Below are 21,089 nucleotides of genomic sequence, written 5' to 3' on the forward strand. Positions count from 1 at the left end.
GTCTCATCTCAGGTTCAAGTGGGATGAATGTTCATGAGCACTTGTGGCATGCAGTGAGCTCACAGGAAACCAGGACGTCCACAATGGAAAAGAATGATGGGATAAATGAGGTGCATGGCATTTTTTCTAGGATCTCTTAAGAGACTGGCCACAAATTGGGGCTTGAAATGGTCATTAATTTCCATGAAGCAAGGAAAACCAGAGGACAGGGAGTGGGATTGATAGCATAGAATAAGAGGAGAACAGGAAGAATTACATATTAATGTGGTAGTAAGAAATGGCCATACATTGCAACTGGCTAGAGGCATAGACAAGTAATTCTACACCACATGGCAGCACTTCCAATTATTCTATTCTAACTATTGGTGCTAAGAAATATTTGTCAGCTCTTAACTTATAAATGGAGACAAATCCTATGTGTTGGTTGTGTCAGTTTATCATCCGATCTACACTAACTGAATTTCTAATAGACTAGTATGAGCCTTGACTCTCCATGAAGCTTTTGCTGCCTGTGCCATCTCTCATTGATACACATTCTTACATTGTCTTGACCACAAAGCTTGGTACCCTACATAATTTTATATAATTAACTTAGGCTAACTCACCAGATTATGTCTTGAGGCCTTCAATCAAGTATGTTTCTTTCACCATACTTCCTTCACTCCCTACCCCTGCTCATTGTGTGTATGTGTGGGCACACACACACGCCTGCGCCCATTGATAAATACTCTCTTCTTCCCAGCACAGGTCTAAATCCATAGGAAGCACTTAATAAATACTGAATGAAAGAACTGAATTCCTATATATTCAAATCTTTACTGCAGAAGGAATCTATAGCCGTTACTATTTCATTTACAGTGCCAATCTAACTTTCCCTTGGTGTTATCACCAGGGATATCTTTCCTTGTTTGCTATCAGCTCTGTTGATGGTTGTAGCTTCTCTTAGATTAACATTTCCCAAAGCGGTTTCTTCCACTTTGAGACGTCATAGCTGCTGTATGAACCATTGGGAGAGCTACGATTCATAGTAGCATATTAATTGCTGTGAGAAGACCTGCACAGGTCTTTGTTAACTGAACTTTTTCCAAATTTACTTGACTATAGCGCACCCTTCAGAGATAGCAGCACCTATTTTTTTCCCCAGGGCAATGGCGTTATCTGCAATATATTTTGGAAAACAATGTCCTACGTATCCCAGCTTTTATTCTTTGCCTTCCTTTGTCTTATACTTTCATTGTACTAGCTGCCTCCTCTTGCCTCAGACCCAGGGCTTAGGTTCTTGCTTCTGAGAAGGCAGAAACTTTGAGAGCCCATGGAAAGATGACACTATGGGCTAACTTAGCATTGGTTGGCCATGGAAGGGACACTGAAAATATCACTCCTAATCTTTCATTTTAGAATTGAGGAAATAGGTGCATATGAATAAAAGTCCACTGAACCATTAATGTCAGAACTGGGACTGACATCCAGGTCTCCAAATTCCAAGGCAAGACTATTTTTCCCTTCTATTTTCCCTCTATTCATATGAAAGAACTTTCATAGAGAGTCAGCACTTGCGGCCTGCTGACTTCATTGAAAATAGGCAGGCCCAAAAGCCAGTAGGAAGGATTATAATTTCCACAGGATATAATTAGTGATTTTGAGGGGTTCATTGCATGCCCTGGAAATGGAGCAGATTGGCAATTGGAGCCCATACTTTTGGCAGAGGATGAATGCTCCCTCTAAAACTCAGAAGAATATAGTCTATTAGCTGCCCCACCTCTCACCTTGAAATAAAATCTTCTGGCTCGCATGAGCTGGACAAAGCAGGGAGGGAACAGCTTGATTTTCAAAAAAGACGTTCTTTGAAAACCTTCCCAGGAAATTTGATTTGTGGGAACATAACTCAGTGGTAAATGACAGTGTGGGGATTAGCTAAACATGGCCATATTTGATCATGGCCCCAAAGGCCTAGATCAAATTCCCAAGGGATGTAGAAATCTCAGAGGGGTGAGCTGTGGAACACAGACTTTACTTCATGAGATCAAGCAGCCTACTTCCTTTGGGATGGCCCAGTGTAGGTGGGTTCATTCTAATAGATTTGTTTGCTAGAAGCTCCATGGTAGAGATGAGGCTAGAGGTGGAAAGTGAGGTAGTGGAGGTAATTAATTATTGGGTAAAACTCAGGTGTTTCCAGAGTATGGAAATCTAGTCAGAATATCAAGCCCAGGGAGAATCCTATAGAAAAAAAAATATGGAGAAGATTTGAAGTTGGCAAGAAAGATGGTGGAAGGAAGGACTTTGGTGTGCTCTTTCAACCTCCTGTTAAAGTTACCTGCATGAGGCCTTGGAATCTCAAGGTCATTTAGTGACGGCTGAGAGACAGTCCTATACTAATTGTCTATATATCACAAGTGATTTCTGTCCTGAGAATATAAGGACAATGAACAAATTGTGTTCAAGTGTTTCATGTCCCACTGCCTCCTTTAGTGTGGGAATAAAGGGTAGGTCTGAATCCACAAACTTTCCACGTTGTTGCATGTCCCCTAGGCCATTAGAGGCCAGTCATTGCTGACCTCTGGGATGAGTTTGTTTAGAGTTTCACCCTTTGGGAAAGAAGCTTTACGCCTTGTAACACAGGGAATTCTCTGGAGGATTTCCTTTTGTCTACAATATATGTTCCCTGATTCTCGATATGTACAACAATACTTGGGGGCCAGATGGCCTGGCCGCCACCCACCTCTGCCCTGGGCAATAGACCTCCACCTGCAAATGCACATGCATCTTCACTGGGGGGAGGAGCAGCCCAAGTCCTCAGCCTTGGATCTCACCCCTTCCTTGCGCTTAGGCTCTCAGGGCTGGGACTCCTCAACTCCAAGTGAAAGAATCCAGCCCTTGTGGAAGGAGGCAGAGGCGCTGCAGCAGAACGTTAATCAGCCAAACCTCCTATGTGTGGGAAACAGAGAGTTGAGAGGAGGGGGATATGTTCTCTGTGCTTGCCCTCAAGGAGCCTTCAGTCTCATGGGGAGAGGCAGGGCTGTGGGATACAAGACACTCTGGCATATCTGTTATCAGGTCCAAGCTGCATGGAGCTGGGAAACTCCATGTGGGCAGAGAATGGAGAGTAAGTCTCCTGAAGACCTTGACTGAGGCCTCCCAGGATTGTTCTATGCCAGGGAACATTTAATAGACAGGAATGCAGGCCCCTCTCAGCTCACTCCAAACTGCAGGGAACCCAAAGACTCCAGCAGAAGAGTTTTAAATATATATTAAAAAGGCACCCCTGGCAAATAGATAGGCAGAGCATAGGCCTGAGTATGGTAAAGAGAACTGTGTGCTGATGGAGCTCAGTGGTAAGAACCCAGGCATTGCTGATTTTCAAGTATTGTGGGTTTAGTTCCTGGTCCAGGTAGAGAAATCCTTGGTAGCTGAAAAAGTGGACCTACCTTTTCCATTGACTTATCCTGTGCCTCATATGGTCCCACTCTCACTGTTGCCTTTCCAAGGAAAATAGACAAACCTAAGCTCATACAGGGCTAGATTCAAGCCACACAGCTGTTCATTGCAAGTCAAGGTCCTAGGTTGGATATTTTTTCCACCCATGCATCCATCCATTCATGCATTAAAGGCAGAATGACCCTATACTACTTTATGAAAAGAAACAATTGGGGGCCCATCTTCCAAGACATCTCTCCCAGGAAGCACTTCTTCTGCCAGACACTCTTGTTGTGATGAGACCGGTAACTAACATGGTCTGGTGGGCTTGCCTGTAACTTCAGAGTTGGGAGATGCTTCAGAGGTCAGCTAGTTTCTCTATCTAATGCAGGAAACACTTGGAAGGAGGTTGAAGAGAGGAGGTTGGAAGAAGGCAAGTAAAATGCGTTGAGTGATTACTCAACAAGTGCTACCACTAGTATCATCACTGCTATTATTATTACCATGTTCCCCCCGCATTATTCCAGGCAACTTGCTTACCAGACGATAACAACCCTGTGTGGAGAGTTGACACTGCAAGAGACAAGGTAACTTTCCCAAGGTCATATGGTGGCAAGTAACAGAGCCAGGATTCAAACCCAGGTCTCTCTGGCTCTCAAGTCTGTATTCTTTGGAGCACGCTACATAATCTCTGAAGGCAATGATAATTTCCCTCTTGGATTTTCTTTTGCCCTGTTAAGGTCATATCATGATGTTATCGCTTCTTGAGTTATTGGACCCTTGGACTTAACAGAGGCGGTAGTGTCCTGGAGGCTGGAAATTTCTCTGCCCTTCAGGATGAGCCACAGCAGCTCTGAAAATGTCCTCTTGATCACCTACAAGAGGCGCAGACTATGGGTAAATATCACTTATTCCTTGAACAGAGAGGGAAATATTTACAATTCTCTTTATAAAATATTTACCAGGCTCTTACGTAATTTGCTGGTAACAAACAGATTTCAGTTAACTTTGAGGTGATGAGCAATTCTGTTACACAGATGGGACCAAAAACAAAATCCTGATTAGACAAATGTTTTCTATAGAATAGTCCTTGTACCGTGTTATGTTTGCCACTGGGGGAACAATTCCAAACGGAGAACTGGACCCAAGGTGAAAACATCTACGGGTTCCTTCATTTTTTTTCCCCTTTCTTTTTTCCCCCCAGGAGAATTTCTCTTAAGGTCCCCATCAAGGACTTGCAATAACTGTAAGCCCCGTTGTCCAATTACTGAAGACAACGTTAGGGCTAAAGACTCTGCCCTGTTCCATTTGCTTTTCCCCACACATCCGGCCCAAATGCACACAGCATTTTATTATTGAATCCTCTGCAGCAAACTGAGTTTCCCTTGGCTGATGTCCAATTCAGAGTTTCTGAAATCTTGATACAGCCTTTTTTTCTCTGCAGTGAGCAGAGTGGTGATTTTTTAAAAAGATAACGATTCCCAGGTGGCAGAGGCATCCTCTTGCCGATCTGCGCCTGCAGCACGCCGGGCAACGCCTCCCGCAGGCGGGTGTTACACAACCTCTGCAGCGGGCGCCAGCAGAGCCGGGGCTCTCTCCTTGTGAGAGCCTGTCGCAGAACTGCCGTCCTGCAGAATTCACTTCCTTCATGGTTCCACACTTTCTCTTCCACTCCCTCACTTGAAAAGAGCAGGGTAGACTTCAAAGACAGACTTCAGTTTGAATCGAGGTTCTGTCTGGTACCAGCTGTGTGACCTTGAGGACAAAACTGCCACTCGCTAGTGACAACTTTCTTGTCTGTAAAGGCAGGGCTGCTGTGGATGGGTGAGGAGGCTGGGTAAGGTAAGCCGTCTAGCACAATGCCTGGCACCTGGAAGGCGCTCAACAAACGGAGCTATTGTTTTTGTTATTATCTAGCAGGTTGGGCTGGGCTATGTACAACTTTGGGCTAAGGTGGCTTCCTTTCAGCTTTGCTGCTTAAGGCAGTCTTTGTCCTTGGACCCCAGTGAAGAAGGAAGAGGCAGAAAGAGCCCCAACAAGGTGACCTTGGGTTCATGTCCTCTTGCTATTGTTGGGGAAAGGAAAATACCCCTCTTTTTCTCTTAGTTCTATTGGCTGGTTGAATAATTAAAATGACATAAGACAGATTAACAGGAGAAAAAAAATCCTCTAAACTTAATCATGTATGTACAGGGAATCTGCATAAATATGGCAGACTCCAAAGACAGTCAGGCAAAATGAGGTATGTATGTATACATTCTGGACTAAAGAGAGGGTGTTAGGGGTCTGGACTTCAAAGGGAAGGAAGGCAATTCACAAGAAGAATGAAAAGAGTAAATGTTTGGTAAACAAATGTTTACAGGGTCATCCAGAAACAATGGGACATGTAGAGCACTTTGACCAGGCTCTGCGATGTTCTGCCATATCTACCACACCTAATTCATATTATACAGTTGTCCTTCAGTATTGACTGAGGGATTGATTGTTTCCAGGACCCCCGCAGATACGAAAATCCATGGATGCTCAAGTCCTTTATATAGAAAGGTGTAGAAATTCAGTCTGGGTGTGTTGAATCTGAGGATGCTGGCTGTACAATACGGGATATGGAAGACTGACTGTACAATAGTTATCTATGGTGATAGTTCCCTTCCTGGGACAGGTTCTCTATGTAAATTCTTTTAGGCATTAGGAGGAAGGTCAGAGGTTCTTCCTGAGTCTTTTGGGTCTTGATTGTTTTTAGCACATAGAATTTGCATGCCAGAGTGTCACAGTTTAGGGCAACTTGTTCTGAACTCCTACACTATTCAAAAGCTATCACTGTGATGCTGGGCAAGACTCAGATATTCATCTGCTGCATGAAAGCATCATTTGAAATGCTTCTCATGATCCCTTCCAGCTCCTATATTCTTTAGTGAAGATGCTTAAAGAAAAGCTATAGTGTGAATTACAAACTATGTAATGTTGGTTTAAGGAGATCTCCCACTCTCATTTTAGTTTTTTATGCCCTTCGGTACTCCCAACCACTCTTCAAGACAGGATCCTTCCTTCCTTCATCAGATGAAACCTCTCTGTCAAAATATCTTTCCTGTGTTCCCCAGGGAGTTAATGGCAGAGTTGCCACTCAAGTAGGTCAACTTTAAAGACCACTCTCTTTCTGCTGCTCTTTGCTGCTTTTCCTGGAGGGTTGTCCTTGAATGCAATTCCCTTGTCAACATCTGGGATCCAAGCCTTTCAGGGATTGCTCAGTCACTCTTTTGGGAGTATTCTAATAATGTTTAAAACTATTCTCTGCCATGCCCCTAACATGGGGCAATTTTGGAGAAAGCTGTCGTGGAGAGGCACAGTGCCTAATTGAAACACTAGTTTCAAGTGCTTCTCTTGGTGCTCCTGGGGATTTCATAGTTCAGATTTCCAGGCAGTAGTGGGTGTTTGAATATAACATTGGCTCTAGACTTGTCCTGTGCTAAGGAGAGAAGAATTATCATATACGGGGATTCGGTACCCACTGATTTGAGATCTGCAGTCACTCTTGTTCAATTTATAAGGAACAGATTTGCTTACCAAATTAATAGCATACCATATTGCCAGCATCCTTTTATCTACTCAAGGAAACTGGCTTTTCAAACTTGAAAATTCTTTGTTGTGGTTCATTGAAGCAGAGCCCCTAAGCAGCCGTATACAGTTCTTTTAGTTCTTTGAAATTTACCATAATTGAGGCTTTCTACATTTAGGCTCTCTCTCCTTAATTAGCTTACATTACTGAGGCTTAGAAATACATTTTAATGTATTTTAAAATCTATATGACTGCAGGAGAGGCTGTTCCATCTTGTCTTCTCATTTCCCACTGTGGTCTCTCCAGTTCTCTCTTCCAGTTGCTCCAGAAAGCCTTTGATAACTTGATTGCTCAATTCCCAGGTCAGTGTTTGGGACATATTTCCTCCTTGTTACTAACGAGGATCAAAAGGCAGGAGTACCAAGCACCACTCTGTCTCCCTTCCGACCACATGGCAGGGTGGTAGGCAAGGTCAAGGCCCCTTTTTTGAGCACTACCATTTCTCTCTTTGCAAACACGACTAAACACATTGTCATTGCTTTGGTGTTGGTCAGAGGACTGTAGGATCCTGAGAGCTAAATGTAAAATTGAGGGATGTATGAGATCTCATGTAGTCTCTGAATCTAAGCCTTATGCTCTAACCTGGCTTTTTAGCCTGTGCGAGGGACAGAAAGCAAGTGGGGGTGGCTGGAGCTCAGTGAAGGAAGAGGAGAGCTGAGGGAGGGGAGGTGAGAGGAGACTCAGACCAGATCATGGGGCTCTGCTAGGAGCAACTGACTGCATAATCTGTGAGGCCTGGTGCAAAATGAAAATGCAGGACCCCTTTATAAGAAATTATTAAGGATTTCAAGATGAAGACAACAAAGCATTAAACTAAGTGCGGGCCCTTCTGACTGTGCGCCCGGTGTGACTGCATGAGCCACATGCCCATGAATCAGGCCCTGCCATGATGAGGCTGGGTTTTGTGCTTATTACTATTGGAAGCAATTGGAATAAAGGCAGGAGGACCTGGAAATCATGTAACCCAATTCGTGAATTTGAGAGAAAGTGTGTAATATGGCACAGAGAAGATGGTGACTAAATATCTTAGGAGACTTGAGTTCTTCCAGTTCTGGCTCTTGCCTGCCATGTGGTTTTGAACATGAGAAAGCTTCAAATCCTCCTCTAACACCCATTTCCCCCAGCTCTGGGGCCATTGGAAAGCTTGATTCTGGAGCAGGGCCTTGGAATCTGCATTTTTAAAGTTCTCTGGGTGATTCTAACGTGACATCAGATTTAGAAATGATACCCCTGAAGCATCTATGACAAAACCTATATATATGTGACAATCTTCTGTTTATTTGTTGCCCAAGTTAGTTTTTGACACAACCTGGAACCGTTAAGGATATGCTTTGCCAATTTCAGAGAGAAAACACTATTTCTGAGGCTGAGTTGGCAGTGTTGGTAATAGCCTGGTGGGAATGGTGTTCACTGGGCATATCTGCTGTGTGGAGAGTATCAAGAAAAAGCAAGTCAGGGCAGAGTAATGTCAGGGTCTTCCTCTGGGCACTTTGCTCCTGTATCTTAAAAAGTAGACATTTACTGTGTTAATTTATTTGACTCTTCTTCGTATAGTGAAATATTTACAATTTTGCTTTGCCAAAATTCTTTTCACTGAGTTCAGCCTTTATTTTAAGAGTAGGCAAAATTATAATTTCTTTGACTATGTCTCAGGTTGGAATATTGATATCTTCCCTTAGCTCTGTCCCTACACATGGTTGATAATGCTGAGGACAAGATAGCAACATAGCATTTTCTAATCTTCTAAGGTTTCAGTTACTAGGGAATACTGGCAATCAAAAATTAGAAAATTAGTGAATTTGTGTGCAAAATCTCTAAATAGTTGTAAAATGTTAAAAGACCATTTTCAGATGTTAATATGAACTTTGAAATATCTTATCTCAGTATTTTAGAAAGCTTCATACTGCCTGATTTATTTGAATTAGTGTGTGGGAGGAGAATCAAAGAAAGTCATTTTGTATTTGGGAAAGAAAGAAAAGGGAACTAATTCTACAGCGCGGAAATGGTTCCTTTGAAAGGTGTCCTTCACTTGCCTTTGTTTGAGGTTAATTATATACTTTTAAAAGTGCTTCCCACAGGAATGATTTTTGACTCATGGGTTATTTTTGTATGTATATGTTACCCCACCAAATATTTTCCATATTGCTAGGAAAATAGTAGTCAAAGGCACATTTCTTTGCTAGTAGCTAAAGGTCTTTTCATTTTTTATTACAAGAACAATATAACAATAAGACAGTTTTGCAAGAGAGAAATAATGCCCTCAGCCCCCATAAATTTTTATCTTGTACTTTTTCTTTTACTTAAGTCATTTAAAATGATATTCTCACATGATTGTATATGGGATGTGAGAGAAAAAGACTGGTCAGAATGTAGAATTAAATCTTGCGGCATCATTTTTTCTTTTCCATCCTTGTAAGCACATTTATCTTCCTTTTCAGGGTAGCAAGGTAGATGATAGTTTTATTCTAAGAACTCAGGGGTTATCTTCTTATAGAAACGAAGTGCTCATATCCTTATACTGTTCAATTTGTCTCTTTCCCTCTTCCATCTTCTCCCTTGCCAGGCTCACTGCCTCTTTTTCTTTCTACCCTGCCATCTCTGGCCTGTGCATGTCACACAGAATTCTGGATGATAGGTACAAAAAAGAAGAGACGCCTCTCAATATTTATTGAAATATCACAGTGATTCACTCATTGAAATGAGTGAATAGGCCTATTATTTTATCTGAGTAGATACAAGTCAACTTTGCTCTGCAGAAAAGGTGGCAGGATTTAGTTGCAAGCATACATCACAAATTGTATTAGTGATATAATAGCATTGTCAGAATTGGTATTACCTATTTCAACAAAATGATTCCCAAAAGACCAGGAAAAAAAGGTGTTTGCTGCAGCTGCTTGGCAAAAGGCAAAGTGTAAATCACACATGAAGGAACTGCTAAGCAGATTAAGAACTTGAACAATGGTCCATAGGGATCATTTCTGATGATTACTTTCTACGCAGAACCATTAAGCCGATGTGGAGGTAACTACGTATACAAGATTGCATTTTCTAATCACTACGCAAAGACTCAATTTTGACGGTAAAAATGCTTCATGGCTTATATTTTATAATAAATCTTTAATCTTTGCTTTGTTTTCAGAATTTTGTTTATATCTTAATTTATGTCCAGGATAAAATTGTAATAGTCAACATAAGATTTTGAGAGCATAGTCAAGACAATAAAATTAAAGACTGAATCCATTTAAACTTTCTTTTTTTAAAAGATGCTCTGATTACAGAAACCATGTAATATGAAAGGACAATATATGATTGATACAGTGGTATCTACCTAGAGATTAGTAAATCAAACATGTTTGGTCCTTGACAGTTCCAATTTTTATTTATGTTTTCCCCATCTTTTGCTTTTCTTCTCAAATATTCATTCCTTCAGACAGTCCTCAAACATAAGTAAACATTATTCTGATTTTACTCTTATTTTAAATAGTCTTACATGCTATCTCTGTAACAGAACATGTATAGACAGGAGGCCTAAATCACATTCTCTGTGATCATTCAGACTTTCAACCAGAGCTGAGACTCTAACTGGGCTATTTTCAGTGCTGATTCAGTTTTCTTTCAGCTGGCCTTATGTCGACCTTTCCAGTAATTACTGTTTCATAGAACTTAAGTAAAGCAAATGAATAAAAGGCCAAAAGATAAGCTAATTTTAGTGAAAACCGATAGAAAAACACCATAAAGGGTATTTTCAGTGGTGGAAAGAAAGTACATATTACCTAGAATCACAGACCCTGGACTAGAAGGTACTCACTTATAGGATGCTTTCCCCAAGTACCCACCCTCAGCAGCCTGAACAGTCACAGTCTCAGCTTGAACACCTCTAGTGATGCTTTTTGTGGTAGATTTGATACTGATATTGAACCATACCTGTCTTCGTCAGTTCAGGCTACTGTAACTAACTGCCATAGACTGGGTGGCTTAAACAACAAACATTTATTTTGTGTAGATTTGGAGTCTGGGAAGTCTGAGATTAAGGTGTCAACAGATTTGGTGTCTGATGAGGACCACCTTCCTGGTTCATAGATGACTGTCTTCTTGTTATGTACTTAATGGCAGAAGGGGCAGAGGAGCTCTTTGGAGTTTCTTACAAGGGCACTAGTCCCATTCATAAGGGCTCCACCCTCATAACCTAATCATCTCCTAAAGGTCCCACCTCCTAATAGCATCACATTGAGGATTAGGTTTCAACATATAAACTTTGGAGGGACACATTCAATCCATAACAATGCCAGTCTTTAGGAAGGTTGCCCTTAATTGAGTCAAAATCAGCCTCCTTGAAGCTTTGGTTCACTTCAATTTAATACAGTAATTATTGAGTACTTACTATATCTTAAGGGTTCTGCTTGGCACTGGATAACAAAGATGAATAAGGAAGACACAGTTCATAAAGTACTTATTGTTTAGTGAAAGTGATGGTCAGGACTTTTAGGGTAAATAATAGAAACGCCCTCAAAGTACCTTAAACTAAAAGATAACTTATTAAAAAGATCCAGTGATTGGTCTAGCATCATGTAAGGTGGATACAGGTACTCAAAGCATGTCACAGCAATTTACCTCTTTAAATCTCTGACCTCTTCTTTTCTCCGTGTTAGTTTCTTCTTTCCTCTGTTGGGCTCTGTCCAAGTGATGGAAAGGATGATCCTTGGTAGCTCCTGGCTTATGTGAGTCCTAGAGGGACTCTCAGGGAATGAAAGTGCCTTTTGCCTGATAACACTAGCAAAAATCCAGTGGAAGCTCTGATCAGCTTAGGGTCATGTGACACCCCAAATCAGAGCTGGGTGTTGCTTAGAGTGGGGGAAGCCTAGCACTTAGCCCTACCTGGATGACGTGGAATAGATTTCCCATAGGAAAAAGGCTTTCATTACTAGAAGACAAAGTGAAAGGAGAGTGTACTTGTACTGAAAACCGTGTCTATTTACCACAGCCCACTATGGTGAAGGATATGACATATTGTCAATTTTTGAAAAAAACTATCCTGCTTCTTAATCCCTATTATGAATATGCCCACGTGTGTGCTCACACATGCACACACACACATTGCCTCTTTTCTTAGTTTGCTCGTTTCTAATCCAACAAACAGGGTCTTTTTCGAGTGTTCCAGTGGCGAGATATCTAGACCCTGCCTGGTCACCAAGCTGTGGCCACTCTCTAGTTTGTCAACATAGGTCTCTGTCTATTTTACAATTACCCATATATGGTCCAACTGGGACACATGTCCATTTATCTGAATCCTTCTGTGACTTTCACCTACAATTGAATAGTGATTTTAGTAACTAAGTAAACATTGCTGATTTAGACTGTGTATTGCAAACTAGTTGTTTGTGGATTATATCTTTCAATAGGTGTGTTTTGTTCAGGCAAATATTAAAAAAATAACTTGCTTTCCAATATTTTGATTCAAGTGATTCCAAATAAAATTCTGAATTTCCATAAGACCTTTACTCTGTGAGGGTAGAGTCCTTGTCTGTTAGTTTGTCTTTAGTGGTTGGAAGATGGAAGCAACTCAGTAACTATTTATTAAATTGAGTTTGGTGAGATTATTTTGAAGGTGGAGTCTGTATCACATGAGCTGTTCAGCTTAATATTGTATCATTGGAAAATGCAATATGTCTTTTATCTTCATTCATGTCAGTTATAAAAATGTTGAGAGGGATAGGATTGTTGATGGAGCCTTGGAGCAACCTTCAAGATTCATTAACATGAATTCTAAGGTTTGATTACTCATCCATGCCATGGAGCCTCCTGTCTGATATTTATTTCACCTAATAGTTACATCTTTTCCACAAGGTTATTAGGAAATATTTAGCAAGTGTTTTATGGCAATTCTATTTAATATATTTTCTAATAATCAGACTATTAACACCATTACAGAAAAGAATGATGTTAATTTAGCAGGAGATATGTTCTTAGTGAGTCCATTTTGACTCTTGGTGGTCATCTCCTTCTTTTCGATCTGACTATAAATGACCTGCTTATCAACAGCTAATTCTAGAAGTCCGTCAGCAATAAGGAGCTCTCCTATAGACACAGTCCTAGGACCTGAAAGGTCAATTGCAGTGACCATCTGTGATCAGCAGAGGGCAGTGTGGAGAGGAGTGGCCCACAAAGGTCCTCAGGGGAAGGTGTGTCCACAGTTCACATCTGACAATCACATCTTGAGCTGTGACAGTGGCTAAGAGATGTTATAGGTGCTACAATATATATATTATATATATATTATATCTATCTATGTGACTTTTCTAGTCAAACAGGGAGAAACTACACCAGACAGAAATTGGTAAGTGAAGTATGCTTGAACATGAGGGCAAAGGGATAACAGTAATAATAAAAAATAATATTTATCGATTAGCTATTATTTGCCAAACACTGAATTAAATACTAAATTTATTTTCTCAGTGAATCTTTACAAAAAACTTGAGGGCAGAACTTTTATTGCCATTTTATAGATGAGGAAACTGAGTTTCAGGAAGGTTGAAGAATGTAGCCAAGATCATATAGATGACAAGTGAAGGATGGGGGATTGGTCTGACTGATAAGCTTGTGCTATTTCCACAGTGTCTTGTCACTTCTCAAGAAGGAGCAAAAATTCCTTTTCCAGAAGTCTATGTGAAAGATGAAGAAACAACAGAGAATCAGAATGCAACCAAGATGTAGCCTTTGGCCCTTTTACCTGACCAGTCGAAAGATTTCAAGCAGTAGGTCTTCTGTTGATGAAGCCATATTTTTTTCTTTTTTGACCACATTTGCTCATTTCCAGTCTTTGGGCATCTCTCCCATCCCCTTCTGTGCCTCAGAGACATAAGCAGTGGGTCTGTGCTATGTATCAAACTTTAGGGTTGGGGTATTTGGCTGGGTCTGACAGCTCCCATGTGCTCTCATATGACTTCATTTTTGTCTGGGGCCTTGTCTTCACTTGACTTTAGTATCCTTCCTTGGACTATGATCCTTTCAAAGTGTAAGAGCCTGTGTGTATTTCTGTGAATATCTAATACAGTAGCTTGTACAAATACCTGATTAATTAATGTTTATTGAATGATTGAACTGAGATTATTCTTCATGGAGAATAGGAAGCCAACTTAAGTTTCAATATTATTCCTTAATTCTATCCCATCAGAATTATTCAACCTGAGTATTGGATCTAGCCATTCATTGACCGTTCAATACTCCCTTGATTGTCTTTAGAAATTTTAGTGGTTTCTGGATTCTAGCCTTCTTTGGTAAAGATGTTACATCTGTATTTTGCCCTTAGAGGCATTGTCTTTTTGGTACTTCCCTTAATATGCTTTTTAAAAATTTGAGATAGAATGAGAGCTATTTCTTGGCCCCTTTCTTAATTATAGGCTGACATTTCAGGATCTCCTTTATTTCTTTGATGTAGAACCTAGAAATTCAGCTTGCATTTTTCTCCTTTAATGGCTATCTCTGCCTACTTGGTCTCTTTGGGTTCCCTCTCTTCAGACTACTATAGAGTGGAACATGGTCTTATCTGCTAACAACTATCTGCTTCTTTATTGAACCCCTGGATAAACTTATGGGCTTTTTTTTTTAATTATAAAGATTTCACTGCTGATTTCTGTGAGAAAGAGGGAAAGGAAAGCCAAAATTTCAAAGTATCCAAGTTCTCAGTTTCATGATCCCTTTGTCTTTTAGCTCTTAACTCCCTTCACGTAATCATAGGAACCTTTTTCTTCTACTCTCAGCTTTTACTCCTGAAGGTAAAAGCCATTTTACACCATTCTGCCTCCTGGTCCTGTTGTAGCAAAACTGGGATGACCCAGATGCAGAGATACAGCTACCTCTTCATGTCATGTGGAAATTTGCATCTCTGTAGCTTTCCAGATCTACTGATACCCAGTTAGTTATGCCTTTGACCTACTCAGGAATAATCTTCTCTGAACATTTTCTTATATAATACCCCTCCTTTTCTTTTTTTTGGGTTATTTTCAAAAACATACATTGAATTTAAATTCAGAATAGTCTCATTCTCTTTGGTTCTCATTAAGAGAATCAGAACTTTTAAAGCTTCTCATTAAGAGAATCAGAACTTTTTTTCTCTGATTGGTTTACAATTTCTTGTCCTAAGGCCCATGGAGCCAACCAAGATCATGAACCAAGATGCTCATGGGCAACCTTGAAGCCAAGATGACATGGCTACATTCTCTCAAGGTTTCTACTACTCCCCAAACTTGATGGTACTGGCCTCAGGTTTTCATTGGAGGAGCAGGTTCATATTTTTAACTTCATCCTTTGTAGATCTACATAGAAAGTCTCCAGCATCTAGGATTTAGCGTGTATAATTGAAACTTATTATCTGCATCTGCCATTTGCCTTCCAAATCAAACCCTTCTCCTGTAATCATGATCTTGGCTACAAGTCCCACTATCCAGTTAGTTAACTGTATTGTACTAACTAGAAGCCTTAGATTCAGCATTCATCCTCTTATCCAGAGTTCCTAAATCCAGTTAATTGCTAATTCCATCTTTGATTTCAACTGCCACCACCCAAGTTCAGGCTTTTTCGTTTTTCACTGGGCTATTATAATTACTTCTATACTGGACTCTTTGCCTTTATTTTTTTCTTCTCTTATTTCTCACTCTCACCAGCTTCCTTTTTATAAGGAAAATCTAATCCTGGCATTTTCTTGCTTAGCAGTCTTGGATTGGTTTTCGACATGTGGGATGATTCTCAAGATCCTACCATCATTAGAATTTTGGCTGGTAACAGATATGTACAAGGTCCTTACTATGACATTAAAATTTTACAGATTACCTTTTTGTCCTTATCTGGGGCTATTTAGCACCACACAGCAAACTTCTTGTTGTTTCTCAAATATACCTTCCTTTTTTATGACTATGTAACTTTATTCAAACAATTGCCTCTGAAGCCCTTCCCTAATCTCTAATCCCTGATAAACTCTTTCCACTTGAAGGTCTACTTCTGTTAAAACTTTCTGATCCTCTTCTCTATCAAGGCCATCATATAATAAAATAAGTAGAATAAACTGGAAAGTAAATTTCTTTAGGGGAGAGTTTGCTTTGTTGAAATGATCTGATAAGCCCTCTGTGGGTCAAAATATGTGTGAATGAACTTCATGTCAAATTGCAACATAGATTTCCCAAGGAAAGAAGAGCTATGTTGCTTAGAAGAGAGAAGAACAAAGGAGCTGAGGGAGTGTGGGTTTGGTGAGAAGATATACTGAGGGGTCTTGAATGCCAGGCCGGCAATTTGGATCTTACTTTTCATGAGAAGCCATCCTTTTAAACTATGGAGGAACATGATCAGAGTTTTATTTTTGAAAGAGTATTCTATTAGCAGTGTGAGGGATAAAGTTTGGATGTAGGGGTGAGGGTGAAGAAGGATAACCTTTTAGAAGAATGTTGCAGTGACATAGACCATGAGTTAGCAAGGTTTTTCTGTAAAGGGCCAGATAATAAATATTTTTGCCTTTATGGACTATATATGTCCTGTGTTGCAACTAGTCAACTCTGTTATTGTAGTTTGAAAGCAGTCCTAGATGATATATAGATAAAATTTCATTTGTGAAAACAGGTTGAGGACCAGGATTTGTTCTAAGGGTTGTGGTTTGATAACACATGATTTAGGCAAGCAATGATAAAGGCCTAACTTGAACTAGGCCTAGTTCAAGGCAGAGAACCTGATAAGCAGTTAGACATGGATGGGAGGAAGGAGGGGGAGGAAGAATCAAGGTAAATCTCAGGCTTCTAGCATAGGCTTCTGGGTAGTGCTATCATCCAAGACTGAGAATATAGGAGAGGGGCTCAGTTTTTCACTGGCTAAGTTTTAGGTGCTTGAGGGACATGTGAGGACAACCGAAAACCAAAGAATATATGGTCTGAGGGACTTTTGACTCAATGTTCCTGTTATAGTTCTTTAGATTCCCCCATTTTGTATATGTCCTGAGTTAAAATGTTTCTTTTAATCATCTCACCTACAAAATGGACCGTTTTGAATGCATTTTATGTTTTCCCCTTATGACCAATAGTCGCCTTGTAACCAAGTCAACCGTTAATGGACCCTAAACCTAAAGGGTGATTTATCTCATGCAACAAGAAAACAGGTCTATTATTCTTTCTGGAAGAGTTCTGCATACCCTTGGGGAGTTTTATTTAGTCCATGTTGTAGGTGGGGCTCCCTTCTGTTTCTTATGATTGTAGTTTGGTCAACAATAAATCTGTTTTCTCATAAATCCCCCCTATCTCTGCCTTCATCTCTATCCCAACTGTGAACTTGTTCCAATTGTTCAAGGGAATATTTGACATCAGAAATGACCTTTCCTCCACTTTTGAAAAGAAACAGCTTCATCATCCCATCTGTCAGAAGCAATGAAAACTGAAATGCCTAGTGATATGTTGGTGCCATCTGGGTGGTAAGGACTGCCAACCTCTTACCAGGGAAGTCTTTCCTTGGTTGATTTCCAAAATCATAGGTATTTATTCTAACAGTCACATTGTGGCTCTGTGCAGGGGAAGAAGTGTCTAAGACCCAAGGTACCCAGAATTGGTAATGTCATTGGGCATTTGCCCATCCTGTTCCATATCTTTTATTACTGTACCCTTTCTGTTAAAATCTAGTAAATTCCCATTTTTCTGAGGCAACATGGAGGCTGGATTGTTAGTTTTAATTTTTTTTTTTTTTGGCACTTAGGGTAGGTTCAGAGTGAGGCATCAATAAATCAAACATTTTATCAGTGGTTCTCAACTCTGATTACACTTTAAAATCACCTTGGGGGCTTTTAACGGATACTGATGCCCAGATCAATTGTATCCAGATCTCTGGAGGTAGGGCCTGGGAATTTGTGTTTTTTTGCGTCACTCCAGATGATTCTAAAGTAAAGGTAAGTTGAAAAGCATTGTGGTAAAATCAGAATTTAATTTTTTGTTGTCTGGAAGTTGGCAGGGAAGTAAAGCACTGAGAATTAAACATCAATCTCATCTCCTAGCCTGTGGAGCATTAATATTTAACCAGGTTACTACATGTTCTTGAAGTTCCTGCCCTTAGCATTAGAAGAGCTTTATTTTTTTATTTATTTTTTTGTGTACACATTTAGTTTTATTGTAACAGAGCAACTTGTACACTTTTAACGTTTAAAACTGAGCATCGTCTTTCCTTTCCAGTGAAACAAAAAGAAAAATTTAAAAATAAACAGGAACAAAATTACAATAGAGAATGTCAATTGCAAATAAGATCCTACAGATGCTGCTGATTCTCCCATTGAGTGGCAGGGCTCAAGTCATCATTAGGAGAGAATTTTATTTTAAAAGTGTCATCTTAAGCTGCAAGGATGTCCGTTAAAGATCACAAGTAAACATGCCAAAGGAGAAGCCATGTTGTCAAAATGCCCACTTAACCCACCCAAACATCTCAAACCCACCCTTTGCTGACCTTCTATAACCCCATTTTTTTAAGTTTTTTTTTTCTTTTTTTAAACAAGAAAAAGTAGACAGATACATGTTGGTAAATACTAACTGTCCATATTCACATAGAGACACAGTGTAATCTCTGAGCCCAATATACAGAGAAAGGAGGAAAAAAGCTGGAATTCTATGCACTACTACACAGGGGCCTAGCACCCTCCAGCTTCCAGCAGAGCTAAGGGAGCAGAAGGTTTTTCTTTTTTCCCACAGAGCGTGGTGGTGTTGATTCCATAAAGTTTTTGTTGAGACAGGAAGGGATAAAAATGAATTTGGAACAGAAAGGGGTAGAGATTCTTTTCCCACTGAATTCTGCTCAAGGTATTTCCCCCAAAAATAGGTTGTGAACCATGGTATAAAGAGAAAAGAGACCTCAAAAACAGGGCGACTGAGCACAAGAGGAGGAAAAAAAAAAAAGACTGCAACTTGCTCCCAGGGACTGGAGAAAATTAAAAAAGGAAGGTTGGAATCCATCAGTGTTCCATTAGTCATCTTCTCCTTCATCTTCCTCTCCTTCCTCCCCCTCATCATCTTCATCTTCTTCACCTTCATCCTCATCCCCTTCTTCACCTTCATCCTCATCCCCTTCTTCATCAATATCTTCCAGTCCTTCTTCCTCTTCATCATCATCATCATCTTCTTCTCCTTCCCCTTCCTCATCATCCATGTCCAGAACCAAATAGTACTGTAATGGATTTGGCCAAATATTATCTTTGATGACCTCTCCTAACTCATCTGCACCTGCATCAGAATGATCAGTAAACCAGGTGAAGAAGCTTTCTGGTTCCTCATGCTGTCTCTTCCTGCTGGCTTTATTCTGTGTTTGACTTGAATGTTTTGTCAAATCCTTTCTGGATTCCATTTGATTTCAGTGGACTTTGAAGATGGATCACCACTCTCATTCAGATGAAATTCTTTGGTGAGAACTTTATTTTTGAAGTAAGGGTTTTCATCAAAATAAAAATCTACGAGGGGGGGAAGTCAAGGAAGGGAGGGAATACGGGGATATGTGTATAAAAACAGATGATTGAACTTGGTGTACCCCCCGAAAAATAAAAAAAATAAAAAATAAAAATCTATTCTGTAACCTGATTTAATATCTTCAAATTCTGTCACTTCAACTCTTGTCAAATAATGCAGCGCCTCTTCATCCTCCTCCCCAAGCAGTGCAGACACTTGTGGATGGTTAACAAATGTTGTTACCCCAAAATCTGGGATTTTGGCCATCAATTCCGACCTCTTCTGAAAATATGGTTGGCGGAGTTTGTTATATATCTGTTCTACTTTCAAAATCTCCTCACTGGCTTGTCATTAAGTCTGTCTATTTCATTTTGTACTTCATCAATATGTTCAGTTGCTTCTTGCTGTTCTTTTTCTTCCTTCGGCAAGTTTGGAGAAGCAGACGTTGCCTCTGACCTGGAGGCAGGAGCCAGTCTCGGTTTCTTCGGTTTCTTCGCTTGGGGTGGAAGTGTAGACTGGTGTTTGGGGGCCATGCTCGGAGAAAAGCCAAAAATCCACCCGGGGAAGAGGTTCGTACTTGGAGCTCTGAGAACTTAGAAGAGCTTTAAAAATGGAATCTAACAGCATTCCCAGGAAGCACCACATCCTGTCCACCCTTGTCTGTGCCTGTCCTGGCTTCTTCTGTGTCCATTGATACAAATGCATAAGAGGACATTTCATCATAAATAGATTTCCCAAGTAAAACTGGCAGCCCTTTAAAAACCGTATTACTGGCAATAATTGTAGATATTCTGCCCTGTGTTCTAAAGGAAACTGGATATATTTAAACTCTGCATTCTATATATACCTGAGTGAAATGTAATAAACACAATATGTGGAGTATATTTCAACACTACATACTTACCGAGTGACTACAATGTCTTGGGCTATGGCTTAAAAAATAAAATCTCTTATTCTGAAGTAGGACCCAGTTTAAAGGGAAGAAGTGAGATGTAAATAACTAGCATTAGCAAATTAAAGTGCAGACTACTGGACAAGGTAAACAGAAGGAAAGAAGGGAAATGGGGAGTTGGTCAGAGAAGTCTTCAGGGAAGAAGGGTATGGAGCTGAGCTTGAAGGAAGATGAGATTTGGGTATGTGGCTATTAGGGTGGGGGCTTTCCATATGGATAGCCAGTCATGAAAATGACAAATTAGTACTATTGTTATTATTATTTTGATGAAGGTTAGGAAGCAAGAGAAGAAAGATCTGAAAAGTCCTTGCTTTCAGTAAGAGAAGTAGTTTATTTTTCATTTTCAACATTTATAATTTAAAAATGCATATCCTACTCTCTTTTCTCTTTAAAGTAACCATCCTACTGAGAGTTAAGCTTTGTTTCCTTTTTTTATAAATAAAACCATCTTCCCCTGATGAATCATAACTCAGCACAGTGTTAAGTATTCAAGGTTAGGTATAGAAAGCTCAACAGTGTGGAAAATGTAAATACAATTTCCCATCTTTTCTTGCTTAATTGCTAGATAACAAGTCTCAGGCATTACTCAGAACCACAGCGGACGTGGGAAATCCTAAAATAGATTCTTTTTGTCAGATCATAGATTGCATTGGAGAAGGGC

At 40.0% G+C, this 21,089-nt stretch overlaps 1 pseudogene; it reads right to left on the reverse strand.

Moving 5' to 3' along the window:
- Window positions 1–18,572: 18,572 nt before the first annotated feature.
- LOC130857281 (protein SET-like) lies at window positions 18,573–20,009 on the reverse strand (annotated as a pseudogene).
- Between the last annotated feature and the right edge of the window lie 1,080 nt (window positions 20,010–21,089).

This window comes from Hippopotamus amphibius, chromosome 7, assembly GCF_030028045.1.
Source record: "Hippopotamus amphibius kiboko isolate mHipAmp2 chromosome 7, mHipAmp2.hap2, whole genome shotgun sequence".
In the NCBI taxonomy this organism is placed as follows: Eukaryota; Metazoa; Chordata; class Mammalia; order Artiodactyla; family Hippopotamidae; genus Hippopotamus; species Hippopotamus amphibius.